The sequence below is a fragment of the Geotrypetes seraphini genome, chromosome 2 (assembly GCF_902459505.1).
Source record: "Geotrypetes seraphini chromosome 2, aGeoSer1.1, whole genome shotgun sequence".
In the NCBI taxonomy this organism is placed as follows: domain Eukaryota; kingdom Metazoa; phylum Chordata; class Amphibia; order Gymnophiona; family Dermophiidae; genus Geotrypetes; species Geotrypetes seraphini.
Window position 1 is genome coordinate 111,591,906 of NC_047085.1, and position 20,907 is coordinate 111,612,812.

The following is a 20,907-nucleotide window of genomic DNA, read 5'->3' on the forward strand; positions in this document are numbered from 1 at the left end:
TGTTCATGAAATTTTTTTAAAAAATGTTTTCTATCTTTGTTTTCTGGCCATTTTATTCATATTTAGCTCAGTTTCCATCTGCTTTCTTCTGTCTTTTCTTAATCAGTGTATCTGCCTCTTCTCTCCTTCCTGTCTTCACTTCCTCTCCTACATCCATCTCTGACTTTAACCTTTTTCTTTCAGTTTTCCTTCATTTATTTTTCTGCATCTCTATCTGCTTCTGTTTACAGCTTTCCATCTCCCTCATCCTATTATTCTTAAGTATGTTTTGCTAACTCTTCCCTCTCTCCTCCTTTCCAGCATCTTCTCTTTCCCCCTTTATTTTCACTCTTCTTACCAGTATGTCTTGCCTCCTCCATCCAGCATATCCTCTCCCCTTCTTTCCTCAAACACCTCATCTCTCTCTCTCTCCCTCCACCTCCATTCAAAATCTCTCCCCACACCTTTTATGATTTGCTTTTTATTTTCACTCTTCTAATCAGTATCTGTTTTGCCCCCTCTATACAGCATATCCTCTCCCCTCTTCCTCCAATACATCATCTCTCTCCCTCTACCTGCATCCAAAATCTCTCCCCATCACCTTTTATCATTTGCTTCTTCCAAAACTACCTCCTTGGGGCTCTGTGGAATGGAGTCATGGGTCAGGAGCAGGTCCAACATGAAGGCAGCTGATTCCTCCCGCCTGCAGCTGCAGCAGTTCTCCATGATGTTTGTCAACCACCAGGAAGAGGGGAGAGTGATGAATCAGTGGCGCGCATCCAGATTGTGAGCAGCCCTGCCTTCAGTCCTGGTCCTGCTAAACCATCTGGCAATAATGAAAGCAGACGCCGTGAGGACCTTCCCTTTTGCCAAATCGCTAGGCTCTGCCAGTCTTGATCCCACCCCTCAAAATCAGGAAGTAACTTCAGAGGGCGAGATCAAGATCAAATTGAAAAACTTGGGACCTATGAAGAACTTGGCTGCTAAAGTGGGACAATAAACCTGTTTGTTTCAATGCTTATATCAGCCTTCTGAGGATCCATCAAAAAAATTGTAGAAAATTGTAAAGAATTGATAAAGAATATTGTTTGCATATACGAGGTTAGATCTTCAATAGATGAAAATAGTTGAAATCTTTGGACTACCTAACTACAATAGCCATGCTCAAGGAGTAATCTCTAGTGACTGCAACTGACAGCAACTTTTATCCTAACCATAAGAACCAGTCCTCAAAGGCCCTCCAAGCCTTTTGAGTCACTGTTAGGCATTACAATTATAACCTTTAATCAGCCAAACATACCTATTATACCAATTTCATTACTAACTCGCAGAACCTCTCTAAGGAGTTAGAATATTTTGTTGTTTAGATGAAAACTCCTTCATTAGTCCAATTTTAATACTTTCTGAGCATTCTCTTGGTACTTTTTTTTTTAACACAAAAAGTTACCATTCTTCAAGATTCTATTAGCCAGGTGAATTCCCAGATCTCACCTTTTTTCTCCCCTGGTCAGTCCTGTCGCTCCTTTGACAGTCTACCATCCCTCATTTTGTCTAATACTATTTCTCACATGATCTCACAACATGCCAACTTAACCTTCTTCCCTCCAGCTGGATTGTTATTTTGCTATGGTCTTCTATCCCTTCTTCTATACCTGCTTTCAACTAGTTTAACCTTGGATGCAGTCTCTGTACTTTTGAAGGTGGCTATAGTTAGGCCAATTCTCAAAGATCCCCTCTTGACCCCTACATAACTACAAATTACTGTCCAATCTCTAACCTTAATATATACAAAATTACAAAAAAACAAAACAAAAAAAAACCCCAGCAATTGAACAACTCCTAGCTTAGGTTGATAAGGTATCAGTAATCCATCCCTGGCAAATAGGATTCAGGATCAGTCACAGCACTAATTTCATTTCACTCTAAATAAAAGGGGCATTACACTCCTTGTCTCACTAGATTTCTCAGCTGCTTTTGGTTTGCTGCTTCTTCTTTTACCCATCATTCAACCAACACAAACAGGTGTTTGGAGACCCAAAACTCATTTGTGACTTCCAAATACCACAACAAAATCCTGAGCATATCCAATGACTGCAACACCCAGTCCTGTTCCCTTGAACCAGAGGGAGAAAAGGTAGGAAGACAAACCTCCTGGTTATGTGGAAGCTAGAGACTACTTTTGGAAGAAAAGAGGAATGATGCACAGAAACACACTGGAATCCATGATCCTAAGAAAAGGATCCCAGAAGAATAAGGTCTGAAGCTCAGAAACCCTGCGGGTGGAAGTAATGGCCACCAGGAAGACTGCCTTAACAGTGTGATCCATTAAGGACGCTTGCTCCAAGTGCTCATAAGCCAGAGACTGGAGCACAAGATTGAGATTCCAAGTTGGACAGGGTAGCCGCAGCAGGGGCCAAAGTCTCAGAGCGCCCCTCAAAAACTGGACAACATACAGATGAGCGGCCAAAGAGCCTCGCAAAGCTTAGGGTCCAGACAGGATAGACCAGCGATCTGAACCCTCAGAAAGCCGACAGCCAGTCCCTTTTCCAGTTCGTCCTGAAGAAACTCCAGCACCAGAGGGATCTTCATGCTTCTGGACACACCATGACTGATAACATTTCCAAGTTTTCGCATAGGCTGCCACAGTTGACTTCTTTTTGCTGTGCAAGAGAGCAGCAATCATGCCCAAGGAATAGCCTCTGCAGACTAGGGCCACACGCTCAATAGCCAGGCCACAATACCAAAGCGGTCCAAATCCTGAAGCGCAACTGGACCAAATGCGAGAAGACGAGAATAGCATGGAAGTCTGAGTCCCTGGTCCAGTTGCAGACGGACCAGGTCAGCATACCATGGACGCCTCGGCCAGTCTGGCACCACAAGAATCACCTGGCCCATGTGCGCCATGATTCTTCTCAACAGATGGCCTATCTTGGGACATGGAGGGAAGACGACCCTCCAGTGGCCAAGGTTTCACCAGTGCATCTAATTTAATCTCTTAGTCTTATATACCAAATTATCTCCTATAATTAGGGGCTCGATTCATTTTACATAATTAGATTACAAGAAGTCCATTAACACTCGTTGGAGCTATTACCTAGAAAACGATGGAACATAGTGTTTTGCTGCCGGGTTTGCGAAGGCGGCTGAAGAACCAATCCACTTTCTTGTTGGCCACTGACACTATGAGGTCGAAAGTCCCCACTAGTTCACTATGCAGTTGATCACCCTCTGGGACAGGGACCATTCCCCAGGATCCAGAGAGTCTGCCGGCTGATATAATCTGCTTGGATGTCATCTATCCCTGCCACGTACGCAGCTGAAAGCGCCATTAAGTGGTTTTCCACCCACTGAAAGGAAAGCTAGGCTTTTGTGCACAGAGAGGTGCTGCTGGTGCTCTCCTGGTGATTGACGTAAGCTATTGCCGTGGTATTGTCTGAGAAGTCACGCAGGACCCGATTCTGGACAAGACGCTTGAAGTGAAGGAGTGCCAACCGAATCGCTCAAAGCTCCAGGCAATTGATCGACCACCGACTCTGAACTGGACTGTCTAGGCAAAGAACGCCCCAACCGAAGACCCTGGCATCCATTGCCGGGATAATCCATTCAGAGAGCGGAGGGGGAGACCCCAGGATAGGGAAAGAGGATGCAACCACCAGGCTAGACTAGAAAGAGCCTCTGTTATTCAGGGAAGCCAGGCATACAACGGATCCCGCTATGGAGTCCAGCAGGAAATAAGTGCATCCTGCAGTGGGTGCAGATGAGCCCTGGCCCAAGGAACCACATTGATCATTGCTACCATAAACCCCTGGACCTGAAGGTACTGCTAGGCAGTCGGGGCTGGAGAGGCTAGAAAGTCCCAGATCAACCAGTGAAGCTTCTCCTGGTGAAAGACAGGCAGGAACACCTTATTCTGAGCTGTGGCAAAGTAAACCTCCAAGTATTCCAAGTCCTGCATCAGGTAGCGGTGACTCTGAAGTTGAACACCCAACCTAGGTGTTGAAGCAGCTTGACGACTTGGTGAACCGCCTGACATCCCTCAGACTCCGATGAAACCCTGATAAACCAGTTGTCCAGATACAGGTGGACCAGAACTCTAGAGTGTGTGCAGGTGGGCTGCCACCACTACCCTGGTGAAAGTCCTGAGTGCAGTTGCCAACCCGCACAGCATGTGGAACGACAGGTATCTCCTGTGATCCGGAAAGATGGGAATATGGAGATAAGTCTCTATCAGGTCCAGAGAAGCTAAGAACTCTCCTGTAACCTCTGAGGCGATCACCGAGCACACCGTTTCCATTCTGAAACAAACTTTGAGGGCCGCAAGGACTGCCGTCAGGTTCAGAATTGGTCATCTTTGGAGCCTCTCTTTGGCACGATGAAGTATATGAAGTATCTTCCCGAGCCCAAGACATGCTCGATGGCCACAATGCTCAGCAACCTTTGGATCATTGCCTCTACCCAGGCCGCTCTGACAGGAGCCAATGAAACTCGAGTTTATAATCATCCCAAAGAATATCCAAGACCCAGCGGTAACAGGTGATGGCCCTCCATTATGCCAGAAAGGCCAAGAGCCTCCCGCCAAACTGTGGATGAGCAGCTACAGGCCTAGCGTCAAAACTGTTAGTGAGCTGTGGCTTAGTGGCCCCCTGTTGATTGCTGGCAATGGGAAATGCTGAACCTCTGGTTGGCTGCCCTGAGGAGCCCTCATAGTATTAACGGGAATGCCTCCCAGTGGTCCTTGAGCATCTTGACAATGTCCAGATGATCAGGGAAGGAAAGAGGCAGCCTGCGGTTTCTCACTACTCATAAAAGAGCAATCTGCAGCAGCTGACTGCCCAAAATTCAACTTCAAATCCTGGAGGGATTCAGAGATCAAATTGAGCAAAGTTGTGGGTTTGAAAAATCTCAACACCATGGGATCCTCACCCAGATCCAGAAACCTCACGGGAGAGGACACCGGAGGCGGCACAAAAGGTGCCTTTTTCTTGGCCAAATAAGCCCGGTACATCATGTTAATAAATCCGACATCTCAGGCATCAGCTACCACCTGGGAACTATCTGTAGAACTTGGAGGACTTGTGCACGTTAGATACCAAATCACAGCTGTGTTTCACCAGGGCCGCAAAGGCTCTGTCTCCAGAACCCACTTTTGACTTTTTGGGCTGCCCCCAGCTGGAGAGAGCAACAGGACCCCTTTCAGGGGTCAAGGGAACTTGGGCTGACATTTCGATCTCCTCCTGCAACACAGCGCACTTGGAACACGGTCACTCTCTGCACAGCCATCCATCACAAATAGGGCATGAATCCAAAATATCCTGCCCTTTGGGAGTCCATCTGAGTAGTCTTCATGCAAAAACGAAGCTTATAAAGGCAAAAAAATAACTTTAAATTCAAATCGGGAAAATCCAAGATGGCCACAGCAGGTGTACTTTACAGAAAAAAATAAATAAATAAATTGCCCGGAAAAAGGGCAGGAACCCCCCCAAAGCAATTTGTGGGGAGAGGGGAAGTAGGGCTAACTCCCAAACTGCCCAAAACTCACTTTTGAAGACCCTCCCAAAATCACTAACTGGCTGTCAGCCCTGTACTCACTGTGCCATGCTGTGCTGGAAGCTGCAGTAAAGGAAGCTGAAACAGCTTACAGGAAGATCCTCTCCCTCAACCTGCCTTATAACTGGATTACTGGTCTTCTGACTGTCCATCTGTCCCGAGTTCCATGGCCAGGGACCTCCTCCACCCCCGAACAAGCCGCACACTCACTTGGCAGAGGAATGTAGTCGGCCCCAATCCCATATTCCTCCACGAAGCCACAAAGCTTGCGCTCAAACCCACTAGTGCAGTGTTCTTCATCCGCAGGGTTAGCATATGTTCTTCAGCCACTGGTCCACACTGCAATTGATGCGGTGTTTCAAGTTTTCAAGTTTTATTAGTGCATTTGATTAATCGCCTATTAAAATTACTAAGTGATGTACAAAATCCAATAAAGAATAATAAAATGAGATTAACATTTAACAATATAGTTACATATAATACAAACATGAGTTGGGAGGAAGAAAATTAAAAGTTACAATCTTAAATTTTTGGTAGAAAAACAAAGGAAAAAAACAAAAGGTAAGGGGTATTTAAACCATAACACTGTTAAGAGCATCTCCAGAAAGTATAAAAGTTTCAAATATTAAAAGCATCGTTAAATAAATAAGTCTTTAAGAATTTTTTAAATGTTGTGATGTCTTTTTCAGTTCTAATGTATTGTGGTAAGGCATTCCACCATTGAGGTCCCATCACTGTAAACATATCTGATCTTCGTGTTCCAATAATTTTCAGAGAAGGTACTGAAAGCAGGTTTTGTCCAGATGAACGAAGTGAACGTTGAGTACTATGTGGGATTAAGTATCTAGATATAAATAAAGGTTTATTAAATGCTAGTATTTTAAAAATGAGTAATGTTATTTTGAAAGTAATCCTATGACCGATTGGCAGCCAATGGGCATCTATCAGCAAAGGTGTAACATGGTCATACTTTCTCGCGTTATATATTAATTTGATGGCCGTATTTTGTATTAATTGTACTATCCTTTTTTCTTTCTGGGTAATATTGAGAAGAAGTGCATTACAGTAGTCGAGTTTTGATATTACTAAAGAATGTATAAGTATCTTGATCGAAGTTAGACTGAGAAATTTAGCAATTGAGCGAATCAGTCGTAATTTATAGAAACAGTTTTTAACAGTTAGAGAGATGTGTTCATGATAGATCAATTTATCGTCTATTGTTACTCCGAGGATTTTAACAGAGGAGACTAAGTTAAGTGGGATATTATTAAGGATAAAAGGATTTGACAGAGTTAAATCTTTTTTCCAAGAAAATAACATTGATTTAGTTTTATTTATGTTTATCGCTAATTTGTTTGTATTAAGCCAGTTTTGTACTATTTCCAATTTGTGGTTGATAGATGTGATTTCTGTGTTATTTTCCGGGTCCAAGGGATGAATAAGTTGAATGTCATCTGCATAAGAAAATGGAATAAAACCTATGGACTGGCAGATACCTAATAATGGAGAAAGAAAAATGTTAAAAAGTAAAGGGGACAGAATAGATCCTTGGGGGATTCCGAATGAGGAAGAATAAGTTGCGGATTCGCCATTATTAAACCTGACCAAGGAATTATGGTTTGCAAGATACGAAGTGAACCAGGAAAGAACATTCTCATTTATGCCAATTTCTTCTAGCCTATTTAAGAGCAGATTGTGATCTATAGTGTCGAAAGCAGCAGAAATGTCTAAAGAGAAAAGAATGACGGATTTATGGTGGTCTAAGAAGTATTGAATGTTCGATGTTAGACCTATTAAAGAATACTCTGTACTATGAAATTTTCGAAATCCTGTTTGATTAGGATGGAGAGCATTAGTAGTTTCTATAAAATCAGAAAGTTGGTTAAAAACCAATTTTTCTGTCAGTTTAGCTAAGAATGGTATATTGGCTATCGGACAATAATTGGATAGTTCGTTGATACTAATTTTATGGTTTTTAAGAATGGGAGTAATGATTGCAGTTTTCCATTGGGATGGGACTGGAGCAGTAAGTAGACTAGTCTGGTGTTATCTTTGGGCCGGCTCCCTCTTCCTCCCTGCCGTAGTACACAAAGCCGCGAGCAGCGGCTCCTATGCATGTCCTGCGCCTGAACCGGAAGCCTTCTCTCTGACATCACAACGTCAGAGGGAAGGCTTCCAGATGAGACGCAGGACACACGAGGAGCCGCTGCCCATGGCTTTGTGCACTGCAACAGTGAGGAAGAGGGAGCCGGACCGAAAATAACACCAGTGGTGGCATATAACAGCCAGGCGGGAGCAGGCCAGAAGGTAAAGCACAGCATGAAGGGAGGAAGACAATAAAGGTAGGGGAATTATTTTTAAAAAAAAAATTTTGTGATTGAATTGTGACAATTTTGAGAATTTACATCTGCTGTCTGTATTTTGTACTGTTCAGGAAGAAATGCATTTGTTTCTTTTTCTCTGGGGTTGTATTGCTTGCAGAATCTTGCATCTTAGGGTTTGTTTGTATATATTAGTACTTTTAGTTTTTGGTCCCGTATTTGCATGTGGTTATGTTTTCTGGTAGGAATGAATGTTGAAAAGCATACAGTGTGCTTTGATTAGTTTAATTTTGTGGTTAACCATTATGTGTTGTTAATAAGATTATATTGTGTGTATCCTGTATATGAAAAATGAATGAAAAAAAATGGTATTACAATTAGTAACAATATGGGGGCGGGGGGTCTGGGGCAGAGACTGAGCGGAAATGGGCAGGGCCTGGCCCACAATTTAGCTCAGTGTACTTCAACCGCCACAAAATAATTATTTTATTTCCACCAGTCCATAGGTCTCAAAAGGTTAAAGAACACTGCACTAGTGGACCAACCTGGGAAACAGTCCCTGAGCCCGGATCTGAAGTACAGGCTGTCCAGATAATGCACTACCAAGCAGCCAACCCACTGGAATCAGACTTTTTCCTCAAAGTCTGATCTCCTGCTGGAAAGAACCTCTGCAGTACGAAGACACAAAGCACGAAAAATACAGACTTTAAAGAAAAATAAACACGAGCAGAAAATACTAGTTCCTACTGTCCCGCTTGTAGAAAAACAACTGAATCCCTGAGGACAGTCCTGAGGTAAGAGAGGAGGGCCTGAAAAACTTATGTAAATGAGCTTCCTACAAGAAGTCTCGTGACTGGGGATGCATAACTAAGGTGACCATACATCCCGTTTTGATCGGGACCATCCCTTTTTCAGATCGCCTGTCCCATTGTCTCCACTCACAGCTTTGGGACGCTGAAATATCCCATTTTTAGAGACAGCGTCCCGAAGCTGTGAGTGGGGACAACGGGACAGGCGATCGCAGGAGAATGAGCTCTCTCCCTGCTTTTCCGCCTGCCACCACAATAACCGCAGGAAAGGCATGTCCAAGCGCCAGCCCAGAAGCCTTCTCTCCAACACCAACTCTGATGTCGGAGAGGAAGTTCCGGGCCAGCCAATCACTGCCTGGCTGGCCCAGAACTTCCTCTCCGATGTCAGAATTGACGTCAGGGAGAAGGCTTCTGGGCCAGTACCTGGACATGCCTTTCCTGCGGTTGTTGCAGTGGGCAGGAAGTAGCAGCGGGTGGCAGACCGAGGGGGGAGCAGAAGAATCGGTGGTAGGCTTCGGAGGGAGGGAGGCAGGCTTCAGAGGGAAGGAGGCAGGCTGTTGGTGTGGCAGGGAGGGAGGGAGGCTGGCTTCGGGGGAGGGGGTGGGACAAAGGCTGGAAGGCAGTGAGGGGGAAATAGGAAGGAGAGAAAGAGGCAGAGAAAGCGGGGGGGAGGGGGGGTTGTAAGCAGAAGAAAGACTAGAAAAGGAAGGCCTGGACCAAAAAGGAAAGACAGGAGGCAGATGTAGGACTATGGAAGGTTCAGACAAAGGGGGAGAGACCCTGAGGAAGAACAGAGAGATGCAAGATCATAACAAAGGAGGAAGAGAGTAAAAGGGAGACCTGGAACAAAGGTACAAAGGAGAACTGACACAGGATCTGGGGAAGGAGAAAGAAAGAGAAAGAAAAATTGGATGCACAGTCAGAAGGAAGTCCAACAAGAGACTCAGGGATTTGGGTGGGGCTAGGGCAGGATTGGGGGTCAGGACTGAAAATTAATAGATGTCCTGTTTTGATGAAACAAATAAATGGTCACATTATGCATAATCCACTTATCCAGTAATAGAGCGGGATTTTACAAGAATGGGAACTTGGAGGAAGTTGACCTTGAGGTCAGCCCTAGGAACCCTCAAAACAGTCAAATTCTAGACCACACCAATGTCTCCCATAGACAGTATTAGAGTGTACTCACAGAGCTGCCATGTGCTGAGTCTGTATCAGGGATATGGTCCCTTCTTTCTTGTAGCACCGTATGCCTGGAACAGGCTGCCTGAATCAATACTTCGTGCTCCATCCTTGACAGTGTTCAAATCCAAGCTAAAAGGTCCACTCTTTTGAAACTGTTTTCAACTCAATTCCCACTCACTGCTGTCAGATACCTATGCCCACTGTATCATTTCCTCTACCATAATCTCCCCAACCCTGTAATGTCCTGTTTAAATTAGATTGTAAGCTCTTCTGAGCAGGGATTGTCTATTGTATGTTAATATGTACAGCGCTGCGTACTCCTTTTCAGCGCTATAGAAATAATAAATAGTAGTAGCTGGAAAATGAAGAATTTTGGCCTCTAACAAGCAAGAATGGTCTCCTGCGGCTTGTCTCTTCGGGCTGCCTCTGATTCGGGTTAAGAAGCCTGAGACCCCAGACTTGACATGCTTCTTCAGGGAAAAACACAACTGACAACCACCAAGCCTCCCAGCCAGTTATGGGTCACAATAACCCGAGTTTCAGCACCTGAACTTCATAGGGGTGAACACTGATCCCAAGGGGCCGATCTCTGAGCTCCAAGTGTTCGGGCAGGCGTCCAGGCAGGTGCTTCCTCAGAGGGGTGGCCCACCTGGATACAAACCCAAACGTCTGAATCCTCCCCCAAGGAGAGCTGTCCCAGGACTACTGGGAACCACTTAGCACAAGGAAGCCTTTTAAGAAAAGATCAGATTTAAAACCCAAAAATAACAAATCTAATGCGGAGCAGATGAGATGACACACTCAACTCGCTTGCAGAGTTAAAACTGAGGAAAAGAAGCACTGTCAGAGGAGATGAGGAGCTGAGAAGAAAATGATTGACATTCTGTGCAAGCAACTCACAGGTGGGGGGTTGACAACTCATCTGTAAGGAATGATATTTGGTTTCCATAGGAATTGATTGTTGAATTACCTTATGAAATAACTGCAAGAGAACTGAAGCAGCATCCTGAATGTCTGCCATTGTGAAGGTTGAAGAGTAGGCAAAGGCTCAGTGTGACTGTAAAGTCGAGGAGCAGTGCTTAGTTTTGGCTAGCTGTTTTTGGATTTTTTTGCACTGCAGTTAAGGCAGGGATTCATACACAACTGTCTTAGATGAATTCATGGAGTCACTTAAACATCTGGAAGATGGTGTAATCTGAGAGTACTAAAATGGCTTAGCCAACTTAACAGACTCCAGTGCTGCTAAACAACTAGTTGAGGACTGCTTCCGCTTGACAACCTTACCCTTCGGCATCGGGAGAAGTTGAATGCCAGTGCTGTGACCCTTCAGTACTAAGGAAGAGCCATTAGGATTGGAAGTAGGAGCAGGAGATGCAGTAAATAACATCCACTTGTACCTTAGCAAGTCTCCTTGGGTCAGCACAGGATTGCTCCATTATCTAAAACAAAGCTACTGCTTTTTCTTTGAGAATTGTGTAGCGAATAGTAGAAAAGAAAAAAAACTGAAGCAAAGCAGGAAACACATGCTCAACTGTGATTGGTTCAGAAATTGTCTATCAAGCTAGAGAGAGAACATCTGGGCAGGCAATCCACAGAGACAGACTACCAAGTGTGTGTGTGCATTATCCTGTTCCACAGAGAAATGAATCATCACATCTATTTAAGACCACTTACCAAGAAAACAATTTCTTTATAATTTGTACTTTGTTACATATACACTGCATAATATTCAAGCATTTCTATATCTTATTAAAATCTCCTATCTCAGACTTCTATTAAGATATGGCATTTGAACTGCTTACTAAGATGCTGCATAGACCTGTTTACAAATCTATGTGGACTGCTCTGTTGCATATACCTTTGGCATTGCCCCTAAATATTTTAAGCTCGCCTTTCATGTTTTTACTGCTAGTCGCCTTTTGATGGCAGCTACATGGAAGCAGGTCCACCCACCTTCTCGGCGGCAATGTCTTTGTAAATCGCACTTTATTTTTTGCATGTCTAAGTTGACAGCCCTTGTGAATGATCGTACATTACTTTTCTTTAAGATCTGGAACCCTTATATAAAACGGACTATTACTCTTCCAAAGTCATGCTAAACACATGCAATTATCTCTCCATGACGATCTACCTATGGTCAGTGAGGTGAGAGGGCTGGGGGGATTTAGACATACTCATGTTTGGAATTTGTCTTGTACAACACATATAAATTGTTGGACTTGGTTTGCTGATACATTATGTTAGCTGTATTGCTCTTGAAAAATCATAAATAAATAGTGCAAAAAAAAAAAACACAACTCGAGACTTGTCATAGCCAAAAGAACTACATTCAACCCTTTAGAAAAATGATGCCCCTTAAAATACATTACATCACCCTCACACTCAAGTAGCAGCAACAGATTATTAAAAATGTGGTATGTGGTGTTTTATGTTGTGCATATCCCCCTTGGCAGGAAAATAAAGCCCTCCTCAGGGATTTTGCATATTCGTTTTGATTTCTCAACTGAGTGTCACTTGCTGTCAAATCAAAAACTTTTTTTTTTTAAATCCTAGGAATGCATTTCAACACTCATCATTGTTCACACAGCTAAAGAATCTATGGAGAAAGGTGAGGAAAAAGCAGAAATGATGAACAAATACTTCTGTTAACGGAAAACAGCTTTGAACTACTAGGACCACTGGTAGTTGGCAAGGGTATACAGTACCTTGAAAAAGCCTCCACACCCTTGTACATTTTTCACATTCTGATATCTAAAAAAATAAAAATAGAAAGAATTCAGAATATTAAACAGGAGTTTATTTCACTGATCTACAAACATATTAATTTTCAATGTGAAAGAACATACATGAAGCTACACATAAGATTATTAATCTTAAACTATAGAAACATCCAGTCATTAAGACAGGGCTTGACAAATCCCAGGCATCAGGTCACCATAGTGACTAGAAATTGCCCTCTGGCAACTGGGATTTTCTTGCCCTGTGTGTGCATTTTTCTAGCACAGAACAGAAGCTTCCTATTCTGTACCATGCAGCTCTGAATTTGAGCTTCCTGAAGATAAGAACTAGCTGGAAGCATGGAGTGGGTGTAAAGGGCTTTGGGCATAGCCGACTGGCTTCCTGTGTGGTAAACTAGTTGCAGATTTAGAGTCAGAGAGTTAGAGAGAGAAAGAGAAAGAGAAAGAAACACGGTGACATTAAGAATGCATAATAGCCATACTGAGGTAGACTGACAGTTCATCTAACCCAGTATCCTGCTACCAGCAGTGGTCAATACAGGTCACAAGTACCTAGCAGAATCCCAAATGGTATCAAGATTACATGCTGCTAATCCTAGCTTTGTCTTTTCCCATTTCTACAAGTCTCAAAAGAATATGAACTTTTCTTCCAGAAACTTGTCCAACTCATGTTTCAAACCCAGATACTACTACGATTAATTTCTATAGTGCTGCCAGATATAAGCAGCACTGTATGTTAACATTTATTTATTTTATTTTTTCAATTTTCTATATCGTTCTCCCAGGGAAGCTCAGAACGGTTTACATGAATTTATTCAGGCACTCAAACATTTTTCCCCGTCTGTCCCAGCAGGTTCACAATCTATCTAATGTACCTGGGACAATGGGGGGATTAAGTGACTTGCCCAGGGTCACAAGGAGCAGCGTGGGTTTGAACCCACAACCCCTGGGTGCTGAGGCTGTAGCTTTAACCACTGTGCTACACTCTCCCACCTGTAAGAGACAATCCCTGCTCAACAGAGCTTACACTAACTGCTGTTACCACATCTTCTGGTAATGAGGTCCAGAGCTTAATTAATCATATTTCGTATTTGTTTTAGACGTATTACCAAGCAACTTTGAGTGTCCCCTAGTTTTAGTACATTTTGCAAAAACAATCAATTCATGTTTACTCATTCTACATCACTCAGGATTTTGTAGACCTCTATCATACCCCCCCCCCACCCCCCGCTATTTTCTTTCTAAGCTGAAGAATCATAACCTGTTAAGCATTTCCTCATTTGAGAAGAATTTCATGCCCTTAATCACTTTTTGCCCTTCTTTGAACCTTTTCTAATTCCATTAGATCTATGAGATGCAGCAACCAGAACTGTACACAATACTCAAGTTTCCAAGTTTATTAAATAGTTAATTCTAGGCGATGTACAAATTGTTCAAAAATTTAGGTAACATATCATTTAGACATACAATAATTTGGGTAAGAAAAGTAAACTTATTTAAACAGATATCAATACATTTAGATGAGATATTTCTACGTATAATAATAAAACAAAAGGGAAGTTATTTAATGGTTACATTCATTGTTAAATTCATAATTCAAGGGAAGTACATTAGGAAGGGAGACACTGACGATTAACGAAGAAAATTAGATTGGCATTGCAGAAGATTTTAATCATTAAAAGCATCTGTAAATAGAAAACTTTTAAGTTTGGTCTTAAATTTGTCTAAGTTTTTTTCTTGTCTTAAGTAGAGTGGGAGATCATTCCAGGACTGAGGGGCTGTTATAGAAAAGATTGTATTGCGCCTTGTGTTAATAACTTTTAATGAGGGGATAGCTAATAGATGTTGATCTTGTGATCTGAGAGATCTAGAGGTAGTATAAGGTATTAAGACTCTAAAAATAAAGGCAGAAGTTTTGAATTCTAAAGCTTTAAAGGTAAGTAAGCATTGTTTATATGTAATGCGGTGTGCTACCGGAAGCCAGTGTGCCTTCTTGAGTAATGGTGAAACATGATCAAATTTTTTGGCTTTATAAATAATTTTAATGGAGGCGTTCCATGACATCACATCATGGAACGATACAGAAGTATAGTATTCTTTGCCTTATTTTCTATCCCTCGACTAATAATTCCTAGCATTGTTTTTTGTTTTTTTTGGCTGCTGCCACACACTAAGCAAAAGATTTCAGCATACTGTCCACAATGACACCCTGAGAGATAAAGAAATGCAATGGGATGGAAGGTCAACAGTGATGTATAATATCAATAGTATTAGGCAAGTTGGACTATGTCTATCAGATTATAAAATTAGCTGCTCTTCGGAATGGACATTGTAAAATTTTACAAAACATGGAAACATAGAATGTTTACCAAGATTGGAAATTTCAAGATGATGTACACAAGGCTTCATGTAGTTGAGTTTGTTCATGGGAATTTATCTGATAATGACCATTTAGTTCTATATGTAAAGTTCTCCTTTATGAATCCCTCTACTTAGAAGGGGAAGATGGGATGGGGAAGGAAAGACAGAATGTGATTGTATTTCTTGATGTTGATGTAAAACATAAGGTGTACAATTTTTATTCATTTCATTTTTCCCCAGTAAACATTGAAAATTTTTTAAAAAGCTAGATTTACAAAGCTTTAGCTAGTGCTACAAAAGAAAGGACCATCTACTAAAACCAAGTAATTTAGGATAAGTATTCCACCAACTTTGCAGAATTGGATGGTATAGTTCTGCCCCACCCCCCCTCCCCCACACCCCTACACACACACACACACCTTTTTTTTTTTTTTTTTTTTAGGCACAATACTCAGTTCAAGTTCCAATCCAATCTTTGGTTTTATATAACAATTCATGCCTTCAACAGGGCTCAACTCGGTTAACAAAATATTCATAAAACGTGTAAAGAGTTGGACAAGACCTCAGTTTCTATAATCATTAGTTTGAAGCAGAGAAATCAGTCAGAAATTTCTGAAATACTGGGACAGACCAAAAGTCATCAAGTTCAATATCCTATTTCCAACAGTGGCCAACCCAGATCATAAGTACTTGGCAAGATCCCAAGGAATAAAACAGATTTTATGCTGCTTATCCTAGGAATAAGCAGTGGATTTCCGCAAGTCCATCTCAGTAACAGCTAATGGACTTCTGTTTTAGGAAATTATCCAAACCTTTTTTAAGCCCTGCTTTCACTATATTCTCTGGCAATGAATTCCAGAGTTTAATTACATGATGAGTGAAGAAATATTTTCTCCTCTTTTAAAATCTTCTACTTGGTAGCTTCATTGCATACCCTCTAGTCCAGTGGTCTCAAACTCGCGTACTATTTTGAGGCCCTTGGTATGTTGCCATTGTTTTGGAACTTTGCGCGCTTCACTACTGTAACCTCGCACAAGCACTTTCCTGCATCTGTACGCGATTGTGAGGCGGAGTGGACAATATGCATGTGTACGTAATCTTGTGAACTCTTGCGAAATTCGGCACCTCTCCTGGCGGTAACTGCTTGATGTAAGATGGCGGCTGTGTCCTTTGCTGGAGGAGGTGACAGCTGAAGGCGGTTGCAGACACGACCACTGGACACTTAAGGCACAAGTTTTCCAGGCACAAGTCGGATATTGATTCTCCCCTCTACAAAAAAACCTAGAGGACTACACCAAAATCTTGTCTCTTGCAGTTGATACTTTAGATTAGAATCTAAATCACAATTTTGCATGAGGTAAAACTATAGTTTATAAATCTTTCCTTAATTGCATCTGATAATTTCAGCTATACACAGCTGAAAGCAGTGCAACATGCAGAAAGTGAAAAACTATCTAAAATTCACTTTCTGCATGTTGCACTGCTTTCAGCCGTGTATAGCTGAAATTATCAGAAGCAATTAAGGAAAGATTTATAAACTATAACAAGTTTTACCTAATGCAAAGTTGTCATTTCTTTAATAACACATTAGCTATTTTTTTCTGTGGCTCTCCACGTACCTACAAATCCAAAATGTGGCCCTGCAAAGGGTTTGAGTTTGACACAGATGCTCTAGTCCAGCGGTCTCAAACACGTGGCCCACGGGCCGAATGTGGCTCTCCAGGTTTTATTTGCGGCCTGCGGTCTGGAGGCATCATTCTCTTCCTTTTGGAGCAACAGCCGGCTCGTTCGCTCAAAGCCGCGGGTTGGCGGCTCCTTGCGCTATCCACTCCTGCATCGGAAGCCTCTCTGATGTCACAACATCAGAGAGGCTTCAGATGCAGGCGCGGATCTCGCAAAGAGCCGCCACCTGCGGCTTTGAACAAACGAGCCGGCTGTTGCTCCAAAAGGAAGAGAATGATGCCTCCAGACCGCAGGCCGCAAATAAAACCTGGAGAGCCACATTCGGCCAGTGGCGTACCAAGGGAGGGCTGTCCACTGTTCTCTTCCCTGCAGGGCCGACCAACTCTGGCGGCCCGACGTCAATTTTGACATCGAGAGGACGTTCTGGCTAGCCAATCGCTGCCTGGCTGTCCGGAACGTCCTTTCCGACGTTAGAATTGACATCGGGCAGCGAGAGTTGGTCGGCCCCGTGCAGAAGAGAAGCAGGGAGATGGCCTGTTCCCGATAGCGGCAGCAGCAGAAGCCTATTCCGCGGCGGCGGTGGCATGGGGGAGGGCAGGAAGGAAGGAAGAAAGAAAGAAAGAAGGTGGGGTGGGGACAGGGAGCCAGAAAAAAAAAACAAAAAATGGGGCACGGAGGAAGGAAGAAAGAAGGAGGGGGGACAGAGAACCAGAAACAAAGCAAAAAAATGGGGCAGGGAATCAGAGAAAGACAGACAGAGAAAGAAAGAAAAAGTTGGGGGAGGGAATGAGGTCTGGAGGAGAGGAAGCATACAGGAGGCTGAAAGAAGGGAAGAAGTATTGGATGCACAGTCAGAAGAATAAAGTGCAACCAGAGACTGATGAAATTACCAATCAAAGGTAGGAAAATGATTTTATTTTCAATTTAGTGATTGAAATGTGCCAGTTTTGAGAAAGAAAAGATATTAAACTTTAAATGTGAGTGCTGCAGAAAAAATAGAGTACTTGGAGGGCCGCAGAAAAAATAGTTAATGTCTTATTAAAGAAATGTTTTATAAACTATAAAGAGTTTTACCTCATGCAAAATTGTCATTTCTTTAATAAGGCATTAACTATTTTTTCTGCGGCCCTCCAAGTACCTACAAATCCAAAATGTGGCCCCGCAAAGGGTTTGAGTTTGAGACCACTGCTCTAGTCCTAGTATTTTTGGAAAACAAAATAATTCACATCTACTCTTTGGAAAACAAACGATTCACATCTACTCCACTCAGTATTTTATAGACTTCTATCACATCTCCCCTGAGTTGTCTCTTCTCCAGGCTGAGTCCTAGTCACTTTAGCCTTTCCTCATAAGGAAGTCATCCCATCCCTTTTATAATTTTTGTCACCCTTCTCTGTATCTTTTCTAATTCAACTATATCTTGTTTGAGATGCAGCAACCAGAACAGCACACAGTATTCAAGGTACAGCCACACCATGGAGTGATACAAGGGCATTATAACATTTTTATTGTTTTTCCATTCCTTTCCTGATAATTCCTAACATTCTATTTGCTTTCTTAGCCACCACCATCACACACTGAACTGAGAGTTTCAACGTATCCTCAAAGATGACACTTTTTCTGGGTGGTGACTCCTAATTTAGAACCTTGTATCACGTAGCTATAGTTCATATCCCTCTTTCCCACATACATCACTTTGCACTTGTTCACATTATAAATGTCATCTGCCATTTTGAAGCCCATCTTCCGCTATCTTCAAAATCCTCCCCTACCATATTTTACATGTATGCATTTTCTTTATAATTTGTTGTATATCCTTGCTTTACTTCTCTACTTTATTCCTAACCTTACCTTCATGGAGGTAGGATTGGAGGAGGCAGTCGTCCAGGAGGTATTTACCGACAAGGGAGGTATTTAAGGGGGGGATGATGTATAGGCCGATGTAGGTATTAAAACTCAAATAAGCCGCAGCTAGTAACCTACATCAGAATTTCCTGCGGCTTATACAAAGGAAATACGGTATATACTAATTCTCAAAATATGGGAAACAAGATTCTGGATCTAGATGGATCTAGAAACCGTGATGGAAGAAGACGAGTTGGATATAATTGTGATCACAGAGACGTGGTTCACAGAGAACCATGACTGGGATTTAGTTATACCGGCTATCTGTTCAGGAAAGAGTAAGGAAAGGAGGGGGTAGTAGTGTTAAATGTTAAAGATCATATTGAAACCACACTATTGCAGAATCTGAAGGGGAAGGAAGAGGCACTGTGGATCAATTTGGTACCTCCTTCACAGACAGAAGTGGACAGAGATTTAATAGTAGACATTCAGAATATATCTAAAAAGGGGAACGTTTTACTAATAGATGATTTTAACATGCCGAATGTTGATTGGGGTATCCCTATTGTGGGGTCTTCTAGAAGTAGGGAGATCCTGGATTCTCTACAAGGAGAACTGTTCCAGCAGTTGGTAACAGAACCCACGTGGGATGGGGTAATACTGGACTTAGTGCTTACAAAAGGGGAAAGTGTTTCTGATGTTACAGTGAGTGATCATCTGGCATCCAGTGATTACTGCATGGTACGGTTTAATATTAAGACAAGTATAGAGAAGGCTAATTCAGAAGTAAAGTTTCTAAACTTTTAAAAAACTAACTGTTTTAGGATGGGGGATTATGTCAAGGAATTGTCTGGAGAGTTAAAATGCAGTGGGCAAAACTGAAAGGAGTTATTGTAAGGATGACAAACCTTTTTGTGAGGCAAGTAATTAAAAGTAAGATGACAAGAAGACCACTTTGGTTCTCAAAAGTAATAGCTGAGAAGGTAAGGAATAAGAGGTTAGCTTTCATAAACTACAAAAGATCAGAGAAAGAGGAAGACAGGCAAAAATATCTGGGAAAGATACAGAGAGGCTGGTCGAGTAGTCAGGAAAGCAAAGATACAAATGGAAGAAAAAAAAATAGCTGACACGGTAAAATGGAGAGATAAGACTTTTTTTTTTTTTAGATATATCAGTGATAGGAAGTGCAAAAGTGGCATTGTGAGCCTCAAATGTGAAGAGAAGAAATATGTAGAAACTGAAAAAGAAAACTGTGATTTGGAATGGCAACACGAAGGAAATCTTAGGGGAAAGAAGGGACAGAAGTTTGGATTTGGAAGTCATAAACCAGAAGGAGAAAGAGACAGAGGGACAAGAAGCCTAAATCCTGAAAGGAAGAATAAGAGTAGTTCTCCAAGAAGGGGGTTGGAGAATGAATTCCTAGCCTCCATGACAGGTAGTCCTATTGGCCAAAAAGGAAAGAGAATCCACTCTCACCACACGGTATCCTCAGGAAAAATAGTTGGAGCCTGAGAAGAAGAGGGGGAAGAAAATCCAAGGGCAAAAGTCTGTTCTTGTCAGCATTTGTTCCAGGCATGGGAGCTTGCTCCACCCCTTTCTACAATTTCAGATGCTGCTGAATTTAAAAACAGCACCTAACGGTGTGCCGTCTAATGCGCAAGTCAAAGGCGTGCGCCTTTGCGTGGCATTTTTGTTTGGGGCCTTTGTCAGGGACTCTCAGATCATCGCTTGATTTGTCAAGTAAGAGTTTATCGCTGACTGTTCTACAGCACTATTTTTCTTTTTATCTTGTCTCCAAGTTTGCCAGCAAAATGTATTTTCCACAGAGTTAAACAACCTAACACTAATGCGATCACATCATAAGTAAAAACTTTCTAAAATCAATTTACCTTCAAACTAATACAGCAATAGTGATTTCCTCACATCACAAATTTTTTTTAAAAAAAAAGCTTCCTGAAAGGAATGAGCCTTCAAATACTTACGAAAAGATAGAAAAGATCTGAACCGAACATTGTGAAAGGGCATTCCACAATTGATGACGCACCACACTATGGGCTCCTTTTACAAAGGTGCGCTAGTGGTTTTAGCGCACGCTAGCTGCTACCACCTCCTTTTAAGCAGGCAGTATTTTTTTTTGCTCGCGTGCACTATAGCGCACTCTAATTTTGTGCATGCGCTAAAAACGCTAGCACACCTTAGTAAAAGGAGCCCTAAATCCGAGAGCAAATAGTTAGCTTAGCAATAGATCATAATGAAGGCACTTCTAGCAGTTGCTTAAACTTGGAACGCAAAGAACGTGAAAGTTCATATGGTACAATTAAAGTAACCACTGCTTTTGGCAGGGTTTGATGCAAGGACTTACTCTAAACACCAGTATCTTAAACTGAATTCTCCAATCCACTGGCAGTCAATGCAATTTGGCCAGCAAAGGAGTTGTTC

General features: G+C 42.2%; 1 protein-coding gene across 7 annotated transcripts in view; it reads right to left on the reverse strand.

Moving 5' to 3' along the window:
• Nucleotides 1-20,907, reverse strand: part of CHD7 (chromodomain helicase DNA binding protein 7) — a 616,542-nt gene that overhangs the window by 535,813 nt on the left and 59,822 nt on the right. For all 7 annotated transcript variants that reach the window (XM_033933452.1, XM_033933447.1, XM_033933448.1 and 4 more), the window contains exon 2: nucleotides 12,547-12,592. The gene's annotated coding sequence lies outside the window, so the exon portion shown is untranslated. The remainder of the gene's footprint in view (nucleotides 1-12,546; nucleotides 12,593-20,907) is intronic.